At 36.5% G+C, this 20,483-nt stretch overlaps 1 protein-coding gene across 5 annotated transcripts in view; it reads right to left on the reverse strand.

The window, feature by feature from the left end:
- Nucleotides 1-20,483, reverse strand: part of DENND4A (DENN domain containing 4A) — a 114,116-nt gene that overhangs the window by 81,979 nt on the left and 11,654 nt on the right. For 4 of the 5 annotated variants that reach the window (XM_057722899.1, XM_057722903.1, XM_057722902.1 and 1 more), the window contains exon 2: nucleotides 2,637-2,715. The exons of the other annotated variant lie outside the window; for it this stretch is intronic. The gene's annotated coding sequence lies outside the window, so the exon portion shown is untranslated. The remainder of the gene's footprint in view (nucleotides 1-2,636; nucleotides 2,716-20,483) is intronic. 5 annotated transcript variants of the gene reach the window in all.

Here is a 20,483-nt window from a genome sequence, read left to right on the forward strand (position 1 = left end):
AATTCATTTTGGAAATTGGGGGCCACACAAAATAAGTATTTGACCCAACAGGTCTCTAAATAATCATGTAATATAAAATCTTGAAACAACTTTACTAAAGCTCAAGTAACAATACTACATCATTAACCAGTTATTATTGTTTTAACTCTTCTTTGTTCAAAACTATACAGATAATTTAAGGAGTTAACGCATAAGATGTTTACAGACATCTTAAAATTTCAGATACCTACTCGGCTAGTATTTCATTTCAAATTACATCTATTTTCTTTGATATTAAAAAAAACAAAGAGGATGTGCTCTCTATTCCTAAAAGTTTCGTGAGAACGAAATTGAGAAATCATTAAAAGAAAGCTCTTACCTATTCAGCAACTAATGGAGACTGACCTGTTTTTCTCCCTTTCAATCTCTGTGCAATCAATTCAGATTCTTTTTATTTCTTCTATCACTCCATTAGGTCAAGTAGTAAAGCATTTGCTACCTAGGCTAACTCTAACGACAAGAAAAGGCAAGAGTGGAAATCAGAGGTAACATCTGGAAGATGTATGAAAAAGAAAAAACTCTGAACATAAATGTTGCAAAATTATAAAGTATTACTGAAATGGTAAAGGGAGCAAAGTCTTTCAGATAGGGCCTAGTATAGCCATAAACTCAAGATTATACACGAAAAGAGTTGATAACACAATAGGCCAGTTCAACTACCCCTTACTCCAGTGGACAAATAAATAAGCTACAAGAAATTTTTTCTTTTTTTAAAAAAACGTAATTCTACAGTTAAAAACCTAACCTAGCTCATCTTTTCTTACATTATCAAAACTAGAGACCCCCAATTGCCATCTTTTTCTAAACTTCACCTCTCATTTTTCTTCCAACCAAGGTAACCTACCTACTATCTTTCAAATACAGTTTTGCTCTTTTCCTTTGACAGTACACTATTACCTTTTTTTAGTCGATATATGTTCATCTTATTTTTCAAAACAATTTAAATGTATGTGGATTTTCATTTAAACTTTATGAACTGTACAGAACAGCAGAAAGCAAAAGAAATTCAATAATCCCATTCACAGCAATAAACCTGGTTTATATTTAACAAAGTTTCCTAGTTTTGAGAACAGAAAACATCCTTCTAACCCTCATGCATGGTTATAATATAGAATATAAGTATTTTTATTTTATTTATTTAATAAGCATTAGTCTAAACTGTTATAATCTTCATAATTATACTAAATGACTACATAATATTCCATCAAACAGAAATATATACTGTAATCAGTACCCCATTTTTCCTCTCCCAGCTAGTACCCAAAGTATGATAGGTAGGTGCTTAAAAAAATGTGCTAAGTGAACAAGGAGTTCACTTTATAATCCTCCTCAAGTATATTATACTAAATGTAACATCTTTTTTTCTATAATTCAGAATCAATTTTGTAAACCCCAATTACTTAAAATACTATGGTTACTGAATGCAGGATAAACACAGATAAACCAGATGATTTGAGTTTAACCATCAGGGCCTTTGGGGCAAAATTAGAAATTTACTGAATAAGTAATTGATTCATTCATTCAATGAATTTTTCATAAGTACTTTTTAAGATCTGACACTATTCTAAGAGCCGGTGATGATACTGATGAAAGCTAGCCTCTGCCTTCAAAGAGTTTCTTGTTCAGTTTTATCTTTCCACATCTCTTTCTATTCTTTTATTCCACCTCTAGCTATCCCCTACCACCCTTCCAGATCCCAAGTGCTTGCCTTCACCCTGCCCCGAGTTTTTCTAACAGTTTCTCCCAAAAGCCCCATGCAAAGAAGTGACTCCTACTCTGCTGTCCCTTTCCCCTATCTCCTTGGAAACTGGCACTCCTTCAGCATCGGTACTCTATGAGATTTTGAAAGGAAAGAAATTCTTATGTGTATATCATATTTAACAGTAGGTTTACTTTCTTTTAAAAAGGTTTAACCCACTCGAGCCAATTTGACTTTTTAAAAGAAAGTTTTAGTAACCCAAAATGACGGACTATGTAGGGCAAATTTTTTATGCAAGGGGGCCTTATCTGTCTTCTAGTCTACTAGAACCACTAGAACTTCTAGTCTACTAGGGGAACCACTTCCCCGCCCAATAACTATTCCCAAGCAAAAACCAACAACAAAAAAATCAAAACACAACTGTGTAATGACAGCCCCCTTTTGAAAGTTTACCAACCCCTGGTTTATATTTTTAAAAAAAAAAAAAGTTAAGATAGGAATAACAGACATTTAAAGGGGGAGAGATCTTTTCATTAGTGACAGCCTTATCCTTTATTTTATAGCCAAAGAAACTGAAGCACCGAAGATGCCTTACTTAAGGAGACCCAGCTAGTTAGTGGTAGAGCCTGGGTAAGAACTCAAGTCCCTTAATCCAGTATTCTTTATATTTGGAGATGCTGTTTCTAATAAATGGCGTTGAATTAATACCAACCCAAAGCACACTTAAAACATCTTCAGTAAGTTATTTTGTGTCATTTGTTATTCATGATTGTTACCTGGTGAATATATGCCAAATTCTTGTTAAGAGATCTCGTAAAGTAACATTTCACTGTGTTTATACAGAAAACAGCTAATAAAAACAAACTGAAATGGAAAAAAACAAAACAAAACTACTTACACATTACTGAAAGTCTCTCTCTGAAAATGATGCCAGATCTCAATCTGTGAATTCTGCAAGCCTCAGAGTTTGAGAAATACTGTGTTAAAAAGAATAAGAATTAAGCTTAAATTAATTTCAATCAAGTATTTCCCCCTAAGATGCCTGTGGATACTTAAAAGTTCTAATAACAATGATTAACTTTCAAACAAAATGGTTGCATGTATTGTTTTCATATGGTTGAGAGTCAGTAAGTGATTTTCATATACAAGCTCTTCCAGAAAACACATTTCAGTCAAGAAGAGATACACATTTGGGGGGAAAAAAAAGGCAAATAAGGGAGACAAAGAGAGAAAACAAGAAAATAAGTAAGGGCACAAAAGAGTAAACATGTACAGAAACAAGGAGAAAGAAAAACATGCCTATTTCTGAGGCATTATGTATAGCACCTCATTTCTAGAAGAAAAATATAAGCATAAGCACAAAACCATAGCTCTAACCAATACCGATTATCTGCTAATAACAGGGAAATAGCAGCAGCAGCAGACACCAGATTTATCTAACTTGGTTGGTCCTTGGTGTGTGTCTGGGAAGTGGGAGAGAAGCGGAGAAAGGGCCAAAATCATTTGAGTCAAGATTTGATTAAAGAATCATAGAATGGAATGGAGGGTGAAAAGAATTAATGAGAAATAACATAAGTACAATCTTGTTACATTTTTGATTGCTAAAAATCGTCAAGATAAATACGAATAGATAGATATGTTTTAAAAACTAGGACACCACTCCACCTCAGGTCCCCTAAATATTTTCAGTCAGTAAATATGGAGTGGTACATATATTTTTCAAATATTTCTAAAATCTTAGGGATTTCCCTGGTGGCACAGTGGTTAAGAATCCACCTGCTAGTGCAGGGGACACAGGTTGGAACCCTAGTCTGGGAAGATCCCACATGCCGCAGAGCAACTAAGCCCGTGTGCCACAACTACTGAGCCTGCTCTCTAGAGCCTGTGAGCCACAACTACTGAAGCCCATGTGTCTAGACCCTGTGCTCCACAACAAGAGGAGCCCATGCACTGCAATGAAGAGTAGCCCCTGCTCGCCACAACTAGAGAAAGCCTGTGCGCAGCAACGAAGACCCAATGCAGCCAATAAATAAATAAACAAATAAATAAAATCTTATTGTTAACAGGCAGCAAAGAAACAATGTAAATACTGATCCGCTAAAACATTTTTTAAATTCAACATCAGATTATCACAAATATATTGTAGCTGAAATACTCTCTATATAAAAATACTTGTAAATTTTGAAAACTACAGCTTCTTTTTTATTGGTAAAATATGAGTTGTTTTGATGCAATTATGAATTATGAATGTAGCATATAATAAATTCCAAATACATTTTCTGCTACACTGAGTTTCTTAATATAGTAAGAACATTTTTTTTGACCATGACACTATGCTCCACTAAACTTAATACTTGTTACTCAAAAAACAAAGCATTCTCTGTGTTGAAAGTTTTAATTAATTTACAGCAGCATTCACAATACAAAATGTTTCCTCTTTGACAGAATGAATTTCCCAAACCTCTACTTTGATTTCCATGAATTGTATGAAAAAATTGGCCCATTAGTAGATTTCCCATTACACAGAAGATGAGACTGATATAAAACTGGCATCAGTTAGGTGTTTACAAAGCTCTTCTTCAGTTATGGAGACAACACATCCCAGCTACTGCTTCAGCTTCTGTACATGCATAAGAAAACTTGCAATAAAAAATGTGTAAAATCTATTTAGTAGAGCATCCTTTGATGTAAATGGAAAGTCATGCTCCTCAAAGTGGTATGTCAATGTGCTTCCTGCAGCTACATATATTATCTTTCAGCACAGACTCCTTTAAATTGCTATTATTTTTTTTTTTTTTAATATTAGCTTTTTTGACCCCCCCCCCCCCTTTTTTATTTAGGCTGCACCAGGTCTTAGTTGTGGCACTCCTGGATCTTCGTTGTGGCACTCCTGGATCTTCGTTGTGGCACGAGGGATCTTTTAGTTGCGACATGTGGGCTTCCTAGTCACGGCATGTGGAGTCTTAGTTGTGGCATGTGGGCTCTTAGCTGCAGCATGCATGCAGGATCTAGTTTCCTGACCAGGGATCTAACCCAGAGCCCCTGCATCAGGAGAGTGGCGTCTTATCCACTGGGCAACCAGGGAAGTCCCAAATTGCTGTTATTTTTAATTGAACTTTCTATTTTGAAATAATTGTAGATTCGCATTCAGTTGAAAAAAATAATAGGACTTCCTAGGTGGCGCAGTGGTTGGGAGTCCGCCTGCCAGTGCAGGGGACATGGGTTTGAGCCCTGCTCTGGGAAGATTCCACATGCCACGGAGCAGCTGGGCCTGTGTGCCACAACTATTGAGCCTGTGCTCTAGAGCCCGTGAGCCACAACTATTGAGCCCATGAGCCGCAACTGCTGAAGCCCACGCGCCTGGGGCCTGTGCTCTGCAGCGCGAGAAGCCGCTGCGATGAGGAGCCTGCGCACCACAATGAAGAGTGGCCCCCGCTCGCGGCAACTACAGAGAGCCCATGTGCAGCAGCGAGGACCCAACACAGCCAATAAGTAAATAAAATAAATAAATAAATTTCAAAAAAGAAAAAAAGAAAAAATAATAGAGATCTGGTATATTTTTACCCAGTTTCTCCCATTTATAACATCTTGCAAAATTACAGTACAATCACAGTGGGGATATTGACATTGATTCAATTCCCCTATCTTACTCTGATTTCCCCAATTTTATTTGTATTCATTTGTGTGTTTGTGTGTGTGTATTTAGTTCCATACAGTTTTATTGCATGTGTAGCTTCATGTACTTATCACCAAAGTCAAGATACAGAACAGTTCCATCACAAGGATCCTCAGTGCTGACCTTCTATAAGTGTGCCTACTTCCCTCCTGCCCTCCCCAACTGTCCCTAATCCCTGTGGAGTGGTATATTTTTACCAGAGAGCACACAGGGCCAATGAAAGGAGAAGACAACAGCTCTAAAAGCAATACCCCCTTACCAAATAGGTGCAGAAACAAACCAGAGAAAAAAGCATATACGTGTGGAAAGACTTGTTGGTCATATTTACTCAGCCAACTGGAACATTATATTTGAATATGATTATACAAACATAGATGCACAGACATATGTACGCATGCAAAGACAGGGACAGAGAGTGATCATCTACTAAATCACAAGGAAGATCAATCTCCTTGGTTCTGAGACAATCTTTCCTATCATGAATAAATTTCAGACTGGAATCAAGTGGACAACATAAAATAATGCTAAAGAACAACTACAATGGGAATTCTTAGATGTATAAGAAATTTAAAAGGAATCTTTTACTGTGTTCAGGGATAAACCTGCCCCTCCCCCAGAAATGAGGTCTGAACTAAAATAGCAGGGACTTCCCTGGTCGTCCAGAGGTTAAGACTCTGTGCTTCCAATGCAGGGGGTGTGGGTTCAATCCCTGGTAAGGGAACTAAGATCTCACATGCCATGTGGCATGGCCACACACAGAAAAAAAAGAGAAAAAAAGACTGTAAAGCTGATGTTTTAAAAAATAAAAAAATAAAATAGCTGGTATTCCCTTGAGAATATGGATCTGGTATGCAGAGAACAGGAAAAGACTGGAAATAACTAAGGGTTAATATGCAGATACCTCTTGTCTCTCCAGACAGACTATAAACAATTCAAAGGCAGGAAACTTGTCTTTTATTTCTTTTGACTCCTCACATAAATTATAGGAGTATAAATACATGGTAGGTGTATAAATATTTATTAAATGAATGAAGTCAGCACAGTACAAAAAAAACGTGAAAGTTAAGACACCACAGAATCATAGGATTTTAGAGCTAGGAGGATGCTTGGAAATCTAGTTTCAGTTCTTTTTATAAATGAAGAAATTGAGGCATAAACGTTAAACATCTTGCCTTAAGACCAAATGCATCAATTTATGACTCAACTCTCATGACTTTTAATTTGGAGTTCTTCTATACCATACTACAATTCAAGAATGAAAGAAAAAGTAATTCCCTGGGGAGCCCTGTGTGTTAATTTGTGAATGTGGGCTTCGATGGACAAAAAGTGTTGACAGGTAAGTGAGAGAAGTTGAACTGGCTGAAGAGAGTGGGGCAATTGGCAGATAAGAAAAGAATTAATGACCAAAAATCAGAGAAAAGAGTAAAACAGAAAATGAAAGAAGTTGAACAAAGAGATATGGCAAGAAAAGTAATAAAAAAATGAGTAAAAAAAATAGTGCAGAAATGGGAAGGAGAAAAGTGAGAAATGGTTAGAGAGGTATGGGGAAATGGTATCTGGAGAATTGTGAATGCTATTTACATTCTTTTTAAATAAATAACCCATTAGGGACTTCCCTGGTGGCTCAGTGGTTAAGAATTCGCCTGCCAATGCAGAGGACAGGGGTTCAATCCCTGGTCTGGGAAGATCCCACATGCCACAGAGCAACTAAGTCCCTGTGCTACAACTACAGAAGCCCACATGCCCTAGAGCCCACGCAGCACAGCTACTGAGCCCATGCGCCACAACTTCTGAAGCCCAAGCACTCTAGGGCTCACATGCCACAACTACGGAGCCTGCATGCTGCAAGTACTGAAGCCCGGAGTGTCTAGAGCTCGTGTTCTGCAACGAGAGAAGCCACTGTAACGAGAAGCCTGCACACCATAACGGAGAGTAGCCCCCACTTACTGCAACTAGAGAAAGTCCACGCACAGTAATGAAGACCCAACGCAGCCAAAAAAAAAAAAAAAAGTTTCCCGTACATCTTTTTTTTTTTAACTTAATTTCGCATATGAATACCACTCCCACATCACAAAGTTCTTACTTCCTCTTTGAATTATTATAAACATTTGTTAGCTGGTATCTAAAATGAACTGTTGCCACCAATGGGATCTTCCCAAAAGTTTCTCTCAAACATAAAATATCTGGTTTTTCTTTATTTCACGGCTACTCGAAATAGTACTCGTTGGGGTGATTAAAAGTACATTTACAGAACACAATCTAAAATTCAGCTTTATTAACATATAATAAAAATGAGATTCATTGATTTAAAATATCACCTTTCTTGAAAAGTAGATATCAAGATTTATAGTTCTGTCACTTGGTTACCGTTGAACATTTCACTTTCTTAACTTTTTCATTTCACACCTATTTAAATATACTACTTTAAAACTTTTAAAAAACCTCTTTCCATTTTTTTCCCCACAAACTGACAAGTAACATATTTATTTGTTAATAAGCACCTGAAAAGGACTTTGGGAATTAGTTAATACTTGAAAACTTTGAGAAATCTGTTATTCTCCTAGTTAATAATGATTGATACAATTTTTTAATTTGTAGGACTTACTAGATGATCAAAGACTCCAAACAAATAGTTCATACACAAGAAAACCCAAATACTTGGAAGAACTGATAGCCTTGCAAATAATTATAGAAATTAAACTTTGAGGTATTACATCATATCCAGTAAATTAATAAACATGAAAAAAAACCTATTAAACCCAATGCTGGGGACTTCCTAGGTGGTGCAGTGGGTAAGAACCCGCCTGCCAATGCAGGGGACACGGGTTCGACCCCTGCCCCAGGAAGATACCACATGCCATGGAGCAACTAAGCCCATGCGCCACAACTATTAAGCCTGCGCTCTAGAGCCTGTGAGCCACAACTATTGAGCCCATGTGCTGCAACTACTGAAGCCCATGTGCCTGGAGCCTGTGCTCTGCAACAAGAGAGGCCACCGCGCACCACAAGGAAGAGCAGCCCCCGCTCGCCACAATAGAGAAAGCCTGTGTGCAGGGACGAAGGCCCAACACAGCCAATAAAATAATAAATTTATAAAAAAATAAATAAATAAACCCAATGCTGTAGTGCTATAAAAAATAAGCATACTTAAAAATTGTTAATGGCACTGTGAATCAGAAGAATTTTTCAGAAAAGTAATCTATCAATACTTAAAACTATCTGTACTCTTATCAACTAATTCTATTTTGGTGAAACATCTCAAGAAAATATGTATCTTTTAAGTCAAACTGTTGGTCTAGATTATTTATAACCATACCTCCTTAAAGATTCATAGAATTTTTAGAGTAGAAAAGGACCTTTAGGGACATCCCTGGTGGCGCAGTGGTTAAGAATCCACCTGCCATTGCAGGGGACACAGGTTCGATCCCTGGGCTGGGAAGATCCCATATGCCGAGGAGCAACTAACCCGTGCACCACAACTACTGAGTCTGCACTCTAGAGCCTGTAAGCCACAACTATTGAGCCCATGTGCCGCAACTACTGAAGCCTGCATGCCTAGAGCCCATGCTCTGCAACAAGAGAAGCCACCGAAATAAGCCTACGCACCACAACGAAGAGCAGCCCCCACTCGCTACAACTAGAGAAAGCTTGCGCAGAACAACAAAGACCCAACACAGCCATAAATAAATAAATAAATAAATAAATCTTAAAGAAAAAAAGAATTGCCTAAATTACTTTTAAAAATAAATAAATAAAAGAAAAGGACCTTTAAAATCTTTTGGTTCAATCTCATCATTTTGTTGATGAGGAAATTAAAGTGTAGAAAGGTAAATATGACTTGCCCAAAAGAGCACACAGTTCATCACTAGCAGAACAGGGCCTAAAACTCCTTATCCCAGATCTCTTGCTACTACATACCAGGTAAACTCTTCCACAGAAGCCCGAAACAATGACCCAGATTTGACAAGGATAAGCAGATCAGCTTGGTGAGACTAGATGACACATTGCTCTTTCTAAACATTCGGATGGCCAGGATCAGCCCTAGATATACTTCTATTCTTTAAACTCCCTTAACCTACTTTCAGCAATCAAACCAAACTTCAGGATCTTCCCTTTCTTCTTATTCCCAAGAAAATTTTTAGTTCCACTAACTGCTGCTCACTTTCAAATTTACATCACCAACCATGACTCTCCATTGAAATCCAAAATTCCTATATGATAATTCTACCTGTATATTTAATAGCCAAAACAGAACTATTTCTTTGGCAAATCTCCACCTTTAGACTTAAACCCACTTCTCTGCCCACACACATTTACTCATACTCTATAAATTTACCAGGAAAGGCATAAATTTGAACCTGGGACTTTGCCTTTCATATTATCAGTCAAGGTAGTTGCTGGTCTCAAGTGAATATGGGCTCCAGAAAAGAAAAAAATGAACACTGCAGGAATACAAGAGAGGGGTGAAAAAAATAAAGGCCAAGAACAGAACAACCTATCTCAGAGGAAACAGAATTCTTTCTCCAGACCAAACATATTTCTTAAATAAACATGACAAACATCTTCAGGAAACTAAAATAGGATATTAGGAAAATAATAAGGAATAATGAAGAATCAACTAGAGATATTGGATATTAAAAATAAAGTAACTGAAATTTTAAGTCAGGTTAAATAACAAAATGAATATAAATATAATTGAATATTATATTTGATATGAGGGAAAAATGAATACAGTTGAAAATAAAATCAATGAGTAGATGATCAGAATGAAATCTCAAGAAGGCTTAAAGCAACTGAAAATATATATTATAAAAGTTTAAAAATATGGAGGCTTAAAAGAATATAGACAACCCACAGACAGAGGAAATATTTGCAAAAGATATATCTGATACAGGACTGTTATCCAAAACATATAAAGAACACTTGAAGCTCAACAATAAGAAAATTAACTACCCAATTAAAAAATGGGCAAAAGACCTGAATAGACACCTCACTAAAGAAGATATACAGATGACAAGTAAGCATATGAAAAGATGCTCCACATTATATATCATTAGGGAAATGCAAAGTAAAATAACACTGAGAAATCAGCACACTCCTATTAGAAAAGCCAAAATCCAGGACACTGACAACACCAAATGATGGCAAAAATGTGGGGCAGCAGGAACTCTCATTGCTGGTGGGAATGAAAGATAAATCATATAGTCACTTTGGCAGTTTGGCAGTTTCTTACAAAGCTAAGGATACTCTTACCGTATGATCCAGCAATCACACTTCTTAGTATTTACCCAAGTGAGATGAAAACATGTCCACACAAAAACCTGCACATGATGTTTAGAGCAGCTTTGTTCATAATTACCACACTTGAAAGGAACTAAAATGTCCTTCAGTAGGTGAATGGATAAATTAGCTGCGGTACATCCAGACAATGGAATATTATTCAGTTCTAAAATGAAATGAGCTATCAAGTCATGAAAAGACATGGAAGAACTTTACATGCATGTTACTAAGTGAAAACAGCCAATCTAAAAAGGCTATATACTGTATAATTTCAACTATGTGACACTCTGGAAAAGAAAAAACTATGAAAACAGTAAAAAGATCAGCTGTTGCCAGCAAGTTAGAAAGAAGGGATAAATAGCCTGAGCACAGAGGATTTTTAAGGCAGTGAAACTATTCTGTATGATACTAGAACAGCAGATACACGTCATTATACATGTCAAAACCCACAGAATATACAACACAAAGAGTGACCCCTAATGTAAACCATGAACTTTGGTGATAATGATGTGCCAGTGTAGGTTCACGGACTATAACAAATGTATCACCCTGGTGTGGGATGCTGACAGTGGAGGAAGCTGTGTTTCTGTGGTGGAAGGAGCAATTTCTCTGTAATTTCTGTTCAATTTTGCTGTGAATCTAAAACTGCTCTAAAAAATAAAGTGTATTTAAAAGGAAAAAATAAAAGAATTAGTTCTAAACACATATGGAGGCTGGGAAAAAACAGAGTCAATATTTAAATAATAGGACTTTCAGAAGGTGAGAAAAAAAGAGATAAGGTGAGAAATACTGACCAATAATTTCCAAGAATTAAAGATATAAGATGTCAGCTTGGTATAAGAAATAAGAAAAAAATACCTAGACATCTTATAAAGAAATCTTAGAACATCTCAAAGAGAAAATTCTAAAAATTCTCAGAAAGAAAAAGTATTTCACCTACAAAGAAAACAGAAACACTGACATAGAGAATAGGACTTGTGGACACAGTGGGGGGAAGGGAAGGCTGGGATGAGTTGAGAGAGTAGCACTGACAGATATACACTACCACGTAAAATAGATAGGTAGTGGGAAGCTGCTATATAGCACAGGGAGATTAGCTCGGTGCTCTGTGACTACCTAGAGGGATGGGATGGGGAGGGTGGGAGGGAGGCTCAAAAGGGAGGGGATATAATGTATACATATAGCTGACTCACTGTGTTGTACAGTAGAAACTAACACAACATTGTAAACCAATTGTAGTCCAATAAAGATGTAAAAAAAAAAAAATCTGACTCCAGACTTCTAATTAGTAACAATGGATGTAAGAAGATAATGGAATAATATTTTTTAAATGTAAAAAATAGTTAAATATATACCTAAACTATTATTTAAATACAAGGATGAAATAAAGATATGCTTAGGAATATAAGCACTCAGATGGTTTGCCAAGAAAACAGCTAAACAAACAAATAAAATCTCAAACTACTGGTCTAAAGGTTATAAATCTAGGGGACTCAATAAGATATGGCAAGAAAGGGTGAGTAAATAACTTAAAGGTTCACTATTGTTAATTAAACAGTGGAAGTGGGGGGAGGGAATGAAGGAAGAAAAAGAAGGGGGAAAAAAAAGTAAAGTATACCCATAATAATCCTGAGGATTAAAAGACTAGAGAATGCTAACATGGTAGGGGTAGAGAGGAGGGAGAGCCTACTAAGATACATGCCTTACTCAGGGGAAACACATATATAATTAATAGGCTTAAAAAAATGACAAATATAAATATAAATAAGAATCTAAGTAAAGGGTAACCACTAGAAGAATGAAAATAGAATACATAATTTTCAAACTGGCACAAAAAATTATTTATCCTCAGAAATTGGAAAAGAGAAAGAAAGGAAAAGACATTAGGGTAAATAGAAAACACAGAATAAGATGGCAGGAGTAAGTCCTAAAGTAATAGTAAGAGACATACTTTAAAAACTCTTAGAAAGCACTCTTGGAGGTAACATGCCAGTCTTCTTACTGATCCTTGAACAAACCAGGCATGTTGCAGCCTTAGGGCCTTTTTATCCTTGCTGCTCTCTCTGTCTAGAATGGTGTTCCTGGATGCCAGCTCAGCCAGCTACATCTTCAGGTCCTTCCTTCTAAAAAGTCACCTTCTCTGTGAGGCTTTCCATGACTATCCTATTTAAAATTTCAACAATTTCCCACACCCAACACTTCATAATTGCTCTTTCCTTGTTTTAATTTTCCCACCTTATTACTTTTCACTATCTAACACTACATATTATACATATTTATTTCATTTATTATCTCTCTTTCCACAAGACTAGTAAGCTCAAAAAGGGTAGGAATGTTTCCATTTTAGTCACTGCTATATAACCAGCACCCAGAACAGTGCCTGGAGAATAGTAGGTGGTCAATTTCTTGAATGAATGAATAGATGAGTCAAGGTGTCCATAAGTGAAGGAATAATTTTAAAATGTGGCAGACGCCATGATTTGAGTATCATGCAGGAGTCAGAAGCAATGATAATATATGTAAACATAGCAACACAGATAATTTTTTAAAATGTAGTGTTGAATGAAAACAGTAGAAAACAGAAGGGATTCTAAGGCAAAATATAATTTATATAAATTAAAAATACATACCCAGGGAGGGTGGGGGGGGGTCAAGGGAGGGAGGGAATACGGGGATATGGGTATAAAAACAGATGATTGAACTTGGTGTACCCCCCCAAAAAAAATAAATAAAAATAAATAAATAAAATACATGCCCAAAACAGCACTATAGTTTTGAAAAATTTATCAAGGATGACATGCTAAGTAAACATATTAAAGTAGATATCTATGGGGGAAAGGGAATGGGAGTGAAGATAGAGGATAAAGGAAGATTAAATAAAATTAAAGCAGGCCCTACACAGGCCAATGATGAAAGTGGACCACGAAATCAGAAATATGATTAAATCAATTCTCTATACCTGAGGCGCCCTCACTCCATTTCTTCCCAAAGAGAGATCTTTAGCCACTGATTTCAGCAAAACTCAAATCACTGTGACCTTGAGAAGACCCATTTCAGTAAAGAGTTAGTGAGAACAAAGCCCAACTGGAATGAGCTGAGGAGAGAACAGGGAGTGAGGAAGAATACATAACCCTTTGTAGCAGTTTGGACATAGAGGGGAGCAAGGAGATAGAAAGGTAACTTGGAAGACATGAAGAGAAATTTTTTAAAGAAATAAAATTAAGGGGGGTATGCCAAGGGCAATCATCTAGCAGAGACGGAAAATGAGGATAAAGAAGAAAAAGATAACTGTAAGAGCCTTGAGAAAATCTGAGAGGATGGGATCCAAAACATAAAGGATCTGATCACAGAGACAAGGATTTATCTCATTGCAAAAACAAGCTGTCCATAATAATATGTTTACAATGTTTTTTCTGAATATGCAGGCTTTGGTGATGTGGGTTCTTAACTTTTTTGGGGTAATGAACATCTCTGAGAATCTGATTAGTGCTATGGGTCTTTTCTCCCTTAAAATACACATACAGATATTCAGATAGAACTTTACATACAACTTAAGAGGGGGGTCACTAAGCCATACTCCCCAAGCTAATCTATACACAAGTCTGTCTGGGGTTTTTACTTTTTAATTAACATATAACATACATATAGAAAAGTACAACTCTAGGAAAGTAAGCACAATACCACCATTATAAACACCACTCAGGTCAAGAAATAAAACAGTACCAGTAACTGGAAGTCCCCAACCCCCCTTCAACCTTCCCCAAAAGAACCACTATCTTGACTTCTAACACTAAATTAGTTTTATGTGTTTCTGAACTTTATATAAATGGAATGTGGAAGGATTCATACAGTATGTATTCTTTTGGTCCAGCTTTTTTCACTCTACAATATATATATTTTTTAATTGGGCTATTTTTCTTTTATTATTGAGTAGTACAGGTTCTTTATATATTCTAGATACAAGTCTCTTATTTGAGATTCAGTCATACTCATATGTGTAGCAGCGTGTTCATTTTAACTTCTGTATAGTTTTTCATTTTGAGAATATCATAATTTTATGTACCCATTCCATTGTTAATAGATATTTGGCTTGTTTCAAATGTTAGGTATTATTAATAGTTACAAAGTCATGTGTAAATTATTGTACTTGTTTTCTGATGCACAAATGCATGCATTTTCCAAAAATACCTACAAATATAAGTGCTAGGATATAGGGTATATGTATACCCAACTTTGGTACATAATGCTAAACAGTGTTCCAAAGTGGTTGTAGTAAGACCTTATTTGACAGGTAAGAAGGCTTAGGAAATAAAAACTTGTTTTTCACAAGCAGAAACATTTCTCTGACCTCTCTAAAACATTAGTTTGTTGTTGTTTTGTTTCAATTAAGTCATTGCTGAACACAATATACCAACAATATAAAAAGAGTAGTTAAGTGCTCTGGAATCCGTTTGGCCAAGTTCAAATCCTAGCTCCATTTAGTGTTAGATTATCACACAAGCAACTAAACATGTGCTTAGGTTATGGCAAAAAAGGGCACCAAAAAAAGTTTAATTCAAATAATTTTATTTAAATAATTTAACAATGAGGTATCAGCATTTTAAGAAATCAGAACTTTGCTGATTTTGCTTATCTTTATTTTATGTTTTGGAACTGATTTTGTTCTGAATTACAGAAGTAGCATCATAATCACTTCAAGGCTTGATGACATAAAGGTTTAGAGACAGGAAATTATGACTGATTCTCTCAATCATTCATCTAATAAGTATTTACCAAATGTTTACTGAAAAGGACATGTCAGTTTTATTTTTGACCATCCAGCATCTGAACTCCTTTACTATATTAAAAAAATCTGCCACTGTGTGTGTCTTGGAAGGAAGGTAAACCCTAGAGTCAACCATGGAAGCCAAAACAACCAGATACTTGCTTCTCTTCTTAGGGATCAGGCACATAGATTGGTCAATTAGATGCTTTCATGCAGAACCTGAATCTAGAGCTAAAGTTGCAAAGACAGTTTAAAATTCATTCTTAGGGCAATGACATACAGTACGCAGTGGCAGTGTTCCAGCAGTGGCATCCAGTGTCTTGTGGAGGAGTCAATGGTGTCTTAAACAGGAAAAGGACATTTCTGTGGCCTAATTCTGGCTATGGTCTAGCCCTGAGGTTGATTAGTTGGTTTCCTATTTGTTCTCTGAGTCTGGTTCTCCAGTCTTTCAGTCATTTCTGTAAGCTAACTAATATCCTTCCAATAAATCCTTTTTAACCAAAGTTGATTTCTGCAGTTTGCAAACAAGAATCCCAAAATGGCAACTTTACCATAGGCTCTGTACCAGGCACTGGGAGGTTCTGTACCAGGCACTGTACCAGGCTCTGTACCAGGCATTGGAAGCACAAAGACAAATAATTTACGTATGGCCCTGCCTTACAGGAGTTTAATAGAGAAGGCAGACAAACAATAAGTGATAAGTCTAAAACAGAAGTAATCACAGAAAGCACAAGAAGGACACACAGTTTAGGCTTCAGGAGTCAGAAAAGAAAGTTATCTAAATCTTGAGATATGAGTAGGGTAACAGAAGAGAGGCAGAAGGGCATTCCAAACAAAAGGACCAGAGAGCAAAAGGCATGTGGGCCTTTCCTCTGCTCACCACTTCTTTCCCACACACTATCAAAAGCGTAGCTGAAGGATAAAAGTGACAAAAGGGAGATCCATGGATTTGTGGAAGGGGATGAGAAACAGTTACAATTGGTGACCTGGGTGACAACGGTGGTATTTTTGAGCTTGCTACAGGAAAATGAACCTCATACTTGAAACACACACACCCACCATCAACACTCCCACCGCTGCAAAGCTGGCCACAACTATCTTTTCTCTCCTTCTTACCTATCTCAGTCACTTCTCAGAACAGTCAACTATGGATTTGGGGTTTTTTGGTTTTGAGGTCTTTTTTTTTTGGTTGGTTGGTTACTTGTGATAGGGGTGGTGTAGGAGTCATGAATGAGTGGATAAAGGAATTGAAAAGAGAAGTAAAGGCGTTAATCAACTGATCAGAGTAGTGAAGCAAAAAGCATTCTGCCAACTGCTCTCACTACTTTTGCTTAAAGGTAGGTACAACTCTACAGGAGAAAAAAAACTGATGTAAAATTTTTACAAAATAATTGTGTGTGTATGCTTTTTCCTTTAAAATTATAAAATTTCAGTACTGACAGATCATTTTTAGAGATTTATCTTTTAAAATTACACTAGGCTTATGTTGTTTTGTTTTCACTGTTTACTTTTATAAAAACTGTAATCTCCATAAGTTTCACAAGGCTTTGCGTTTTCAGTCATCCACTGTATGGAGTTCTACGCTTGAACAGGAAAGAAAATCATCATAAAAGTAAACTACCAACCAACCACTATTAGAAAAATTTGATAAAGGAGGCTGAAAGCAAAAGATCAGTGAAAGCTCATTTTCAAAAGTGACATCACAGTTAAACAAACAAAAGGATTGGAGTATTCTAAAATCTACAACCCTCCTTGGAAAAAAGAAGTATTCACTATCATGTGAAGGACAAATACAAAAAAATAAGTTTTCATTTTAGCTTCATTAAATTAAATGATGTAAAATTCACTTCAGTCATACCAAGCTCCACACCATCTTTGTACATTCAGCTCTTTCTGCCAGAATGCCCCGTCCAAATGATCAGCTCCTGTGCAGTATTTGAGACCTGCTCTTTGAAGCCTTTCCTGATGTCCTTCCCCAAAAGAAACTATCATTCTCTTTCTTTATACTTCAAGACCATCCTGTACATATCTCTAATACGATTATCACATTAATACTGTAATCATATCTTTGATATCTACTCTTCTCTATTAGAGTAGGAATTCTTTGAGAGTAGGCAATATTACACCTCTGTCTCTGTAAATATCTGTTTTAGCATAGTCCCTAAGAAAGGACAGGCAGTCAGCAAATGCTTTTTGAATACAAAATGACATGATGTATTAATAATAATATTAATAGAAGATTATTTGCATTCATGAAATAGCATGATTCGAATGTAAGTTGGTACAGCCACTATGGAAAACAATTTGGAGGTTCCTTAAAAAAACTACAAATAGAACTACCATATGAGCCAGTAATCCCACTCCTGGGCATATACCCAAAGAAAACCATAATCCCAAAAGAAACTTGTACCATCATGTTTATTGCAGCACTATTTACAATAGCCAGGACATGGAAGCAACCTAAATGCCCATCAACAAATGAATGGATAAAGAAGATGTGGCATATATATACAATGGAATATTACTCAGCTATAAAAAGGGATGAGATGGAGCTATATGTAATGAGGTGGATAGACCTACAGTCTGTCATACAGAGTGAAGTAAGTCAGAAAGAGAAAGACAAATATTGTATGCTAACTCACATATACGGAATCTAAAAATGGTATTGATGAACTCAGTGACAAGAACAAGGACACAGATGCAGAGAATGGACTGGAGAACTCGAGGTTTGGGAGGGGGCGGGGGGTGAAGGGGAAGCTGAGACGAAGCGAGAGAGTAGCTCGCTTCAAATTCTTATGCAGAAGCTAAAAAATCAGCTCCACTGGTTTTTATTTGGAAAAGGGAGATATTTTTATAGCTTTCACAGTACCCACCTATGGATTGGGAATGAAATAATTTAAGTTCTTTCCTACTACATAAAGCTAATGAGTGGTCTCTTCTTTATTTCCAAAAAAACTTTAATTTTATTTCACATTATTTAGTATTCCTTTGTAATCACCACCTTTTAGGATATCTATGTAGCTTACAAACCTCTCCCCTGAGAGTTGTATGCCCTGTATCCACTCCCCTATCATAAAAATGGGGCCTGAAATGTTCTCTGAAACCTTGGTTTTATCTGCCATAGCTGATTGGACCAGACATAGACATTTGCCTTGAATTGGATTTTTTCCCAGGGTTTAGAATGGGATCAGAGAACCATGAGTGAATATATAAATTTAAGAGTTACAGGACTTGTTCAGCATGTGCAGTGGTAAAAGGCAACATGCAGAGAGAGAAAAATGAAGTAAACAAGTAGGGAGAAGCAGAAGAGATCATGCTGCCCCAGGGTGGGGAGAAAATAGCTGCCTGAGTTACTGATGAGTTTCCAGTTCCTAGTTCCCCGCCCCCTCACAAAGCTTGGTTGTACTTCTACCTCCAAAGTACAGTACTGTGAAATCCCCAGTTATCCTTGCCATCAACACGAATTCCCTTTTTTGAGTAAACTGGTTTGAATTCGGTTTCTAATACTTACAAGCAAAAGAAATTTGATTTTAAAAACCTCAAAAAAGAAAAGGTCAAGTAGGAATATCAAAATGTCAGTTAACCACTGGAGGAAAAAAAAACCCATGTTAAAAAAATGGTTGGGACTTCCCTGGTGGTCCAGTGGTTAAGAATCCACCTTCCAATGCAGGGGACGGGGGTTCAATCCCTGGTCAGTGAACTAAGATCCCATATGCCACAGGGCAATTAAGCCTGTGCGCCCCAACTACTGAGCCTGCACACTCTGGAGCCCACATGCCACAACTAGAGAGAAGGCTGTTAGCCACAACAAAAAGCCCACGTGTTGCAATGAAATATCCTGCATGCTGCAACAAAGATCCCGCGTGCTGCAACTAAGATCCAATGCAGTCAAATAAATTAAAAAAAAAAAAAAAAGGCTGTTACATTGGTATTTTGGGGCATTTCTCAGCATAAGAAAATGAAAAATATTTACCAACCATAACAGGTTCAAACAACCTATAAATCCAACTTCAGCACAGTTGTGAGTCAGTATGAATAAAATTTTATTTCAAAGTTCAGGGGGGAAAAAGAGAGACTAAAGAATAGGGAGTATCGCAGAGCTTATTAGAACGAATTATTTTATAAAGAGAAATAATACCACTTGCTACAACTGTGACCAAAAAGGGGGTGGAAATATGTTTTTTCTGTTGATAATAGCCAGTACTATCTAACAAGCCTAAGTATCATTATACCATTTTCCCCATCCGTCTATACTCTTTTCTCTTAAACACATGCCACTTCAGAGTCCTCGACTAAAATGCTCAGTGGTAGAAGACAGTGACCTTTAAAACAGGAAGCATTTCCCAATAGTACAGTCATTACATGGCATTAGCTTTTAAAAGAAGACTGATATATTAGGCTTTCCTTTTTTCTTTGAAATTAGTTTATTAGTAAGAAATTTCCTTTGGCAACTCAGACTTTAAAAAAAAAAACAACAAGTAGTTTCTTTAGTAACAATTTTCAAAGGGATAGTTTAGAAGAATGAATACTGGTAACTTCTACTGTTCAAAACAAATGTTTATAAGAAAAGCTGACTAGTTTTACATAATCAAGATTTAGCAAGACTGGGAAAATCTACAAATGTAACAGTAAGTTCAGAGATAAAAACAAACAAACCAAAACAAACAGTATTTCTATCAAATTTGCCAAGATTATATACACAGTTCTGGTGTTCAGAAAAAAATGAGACGTTAAATTTAAAGTAAAAGGAAAGGCTTATGAAAAATTGAACAGTGATTGCCACAAAAAAAGATTTTAAGTAAATAAGTCCCAATTGTCTTACAATAATGGAAGAAGGCAGAGGCATCGATCATTTTTAATGACTTATATTGCCTCTAGACTGTGTTTACTGAAATTACATTTGGTTATGAGTGTCCAATATTCTGAAAATTTATTTTAAGCCGAAGAGTGAAGGGATACTGTGCAGGTTGGACTCTAAAGTGGGAATTTTTCCAATTTCCCCATTCTGCCCTGTTGTTCAATCT

This window comes from Hippopotamus amphibius, chromosome 2 (genome assembly GCF_030028045.1).
Source record: "Hippopotamus amphibius kiboko isolate mHipAmp2 chromosome 2, mHipAmp2.hap2, whole genome shotgun sequence".
Classification (NCBI taxonomy): Eukaryota; Metazoa; Chordata; class Mammalia; order Artiodactyla; family Hippopotamidae; genus Hippopotamus; species Hippopotamus amphibius.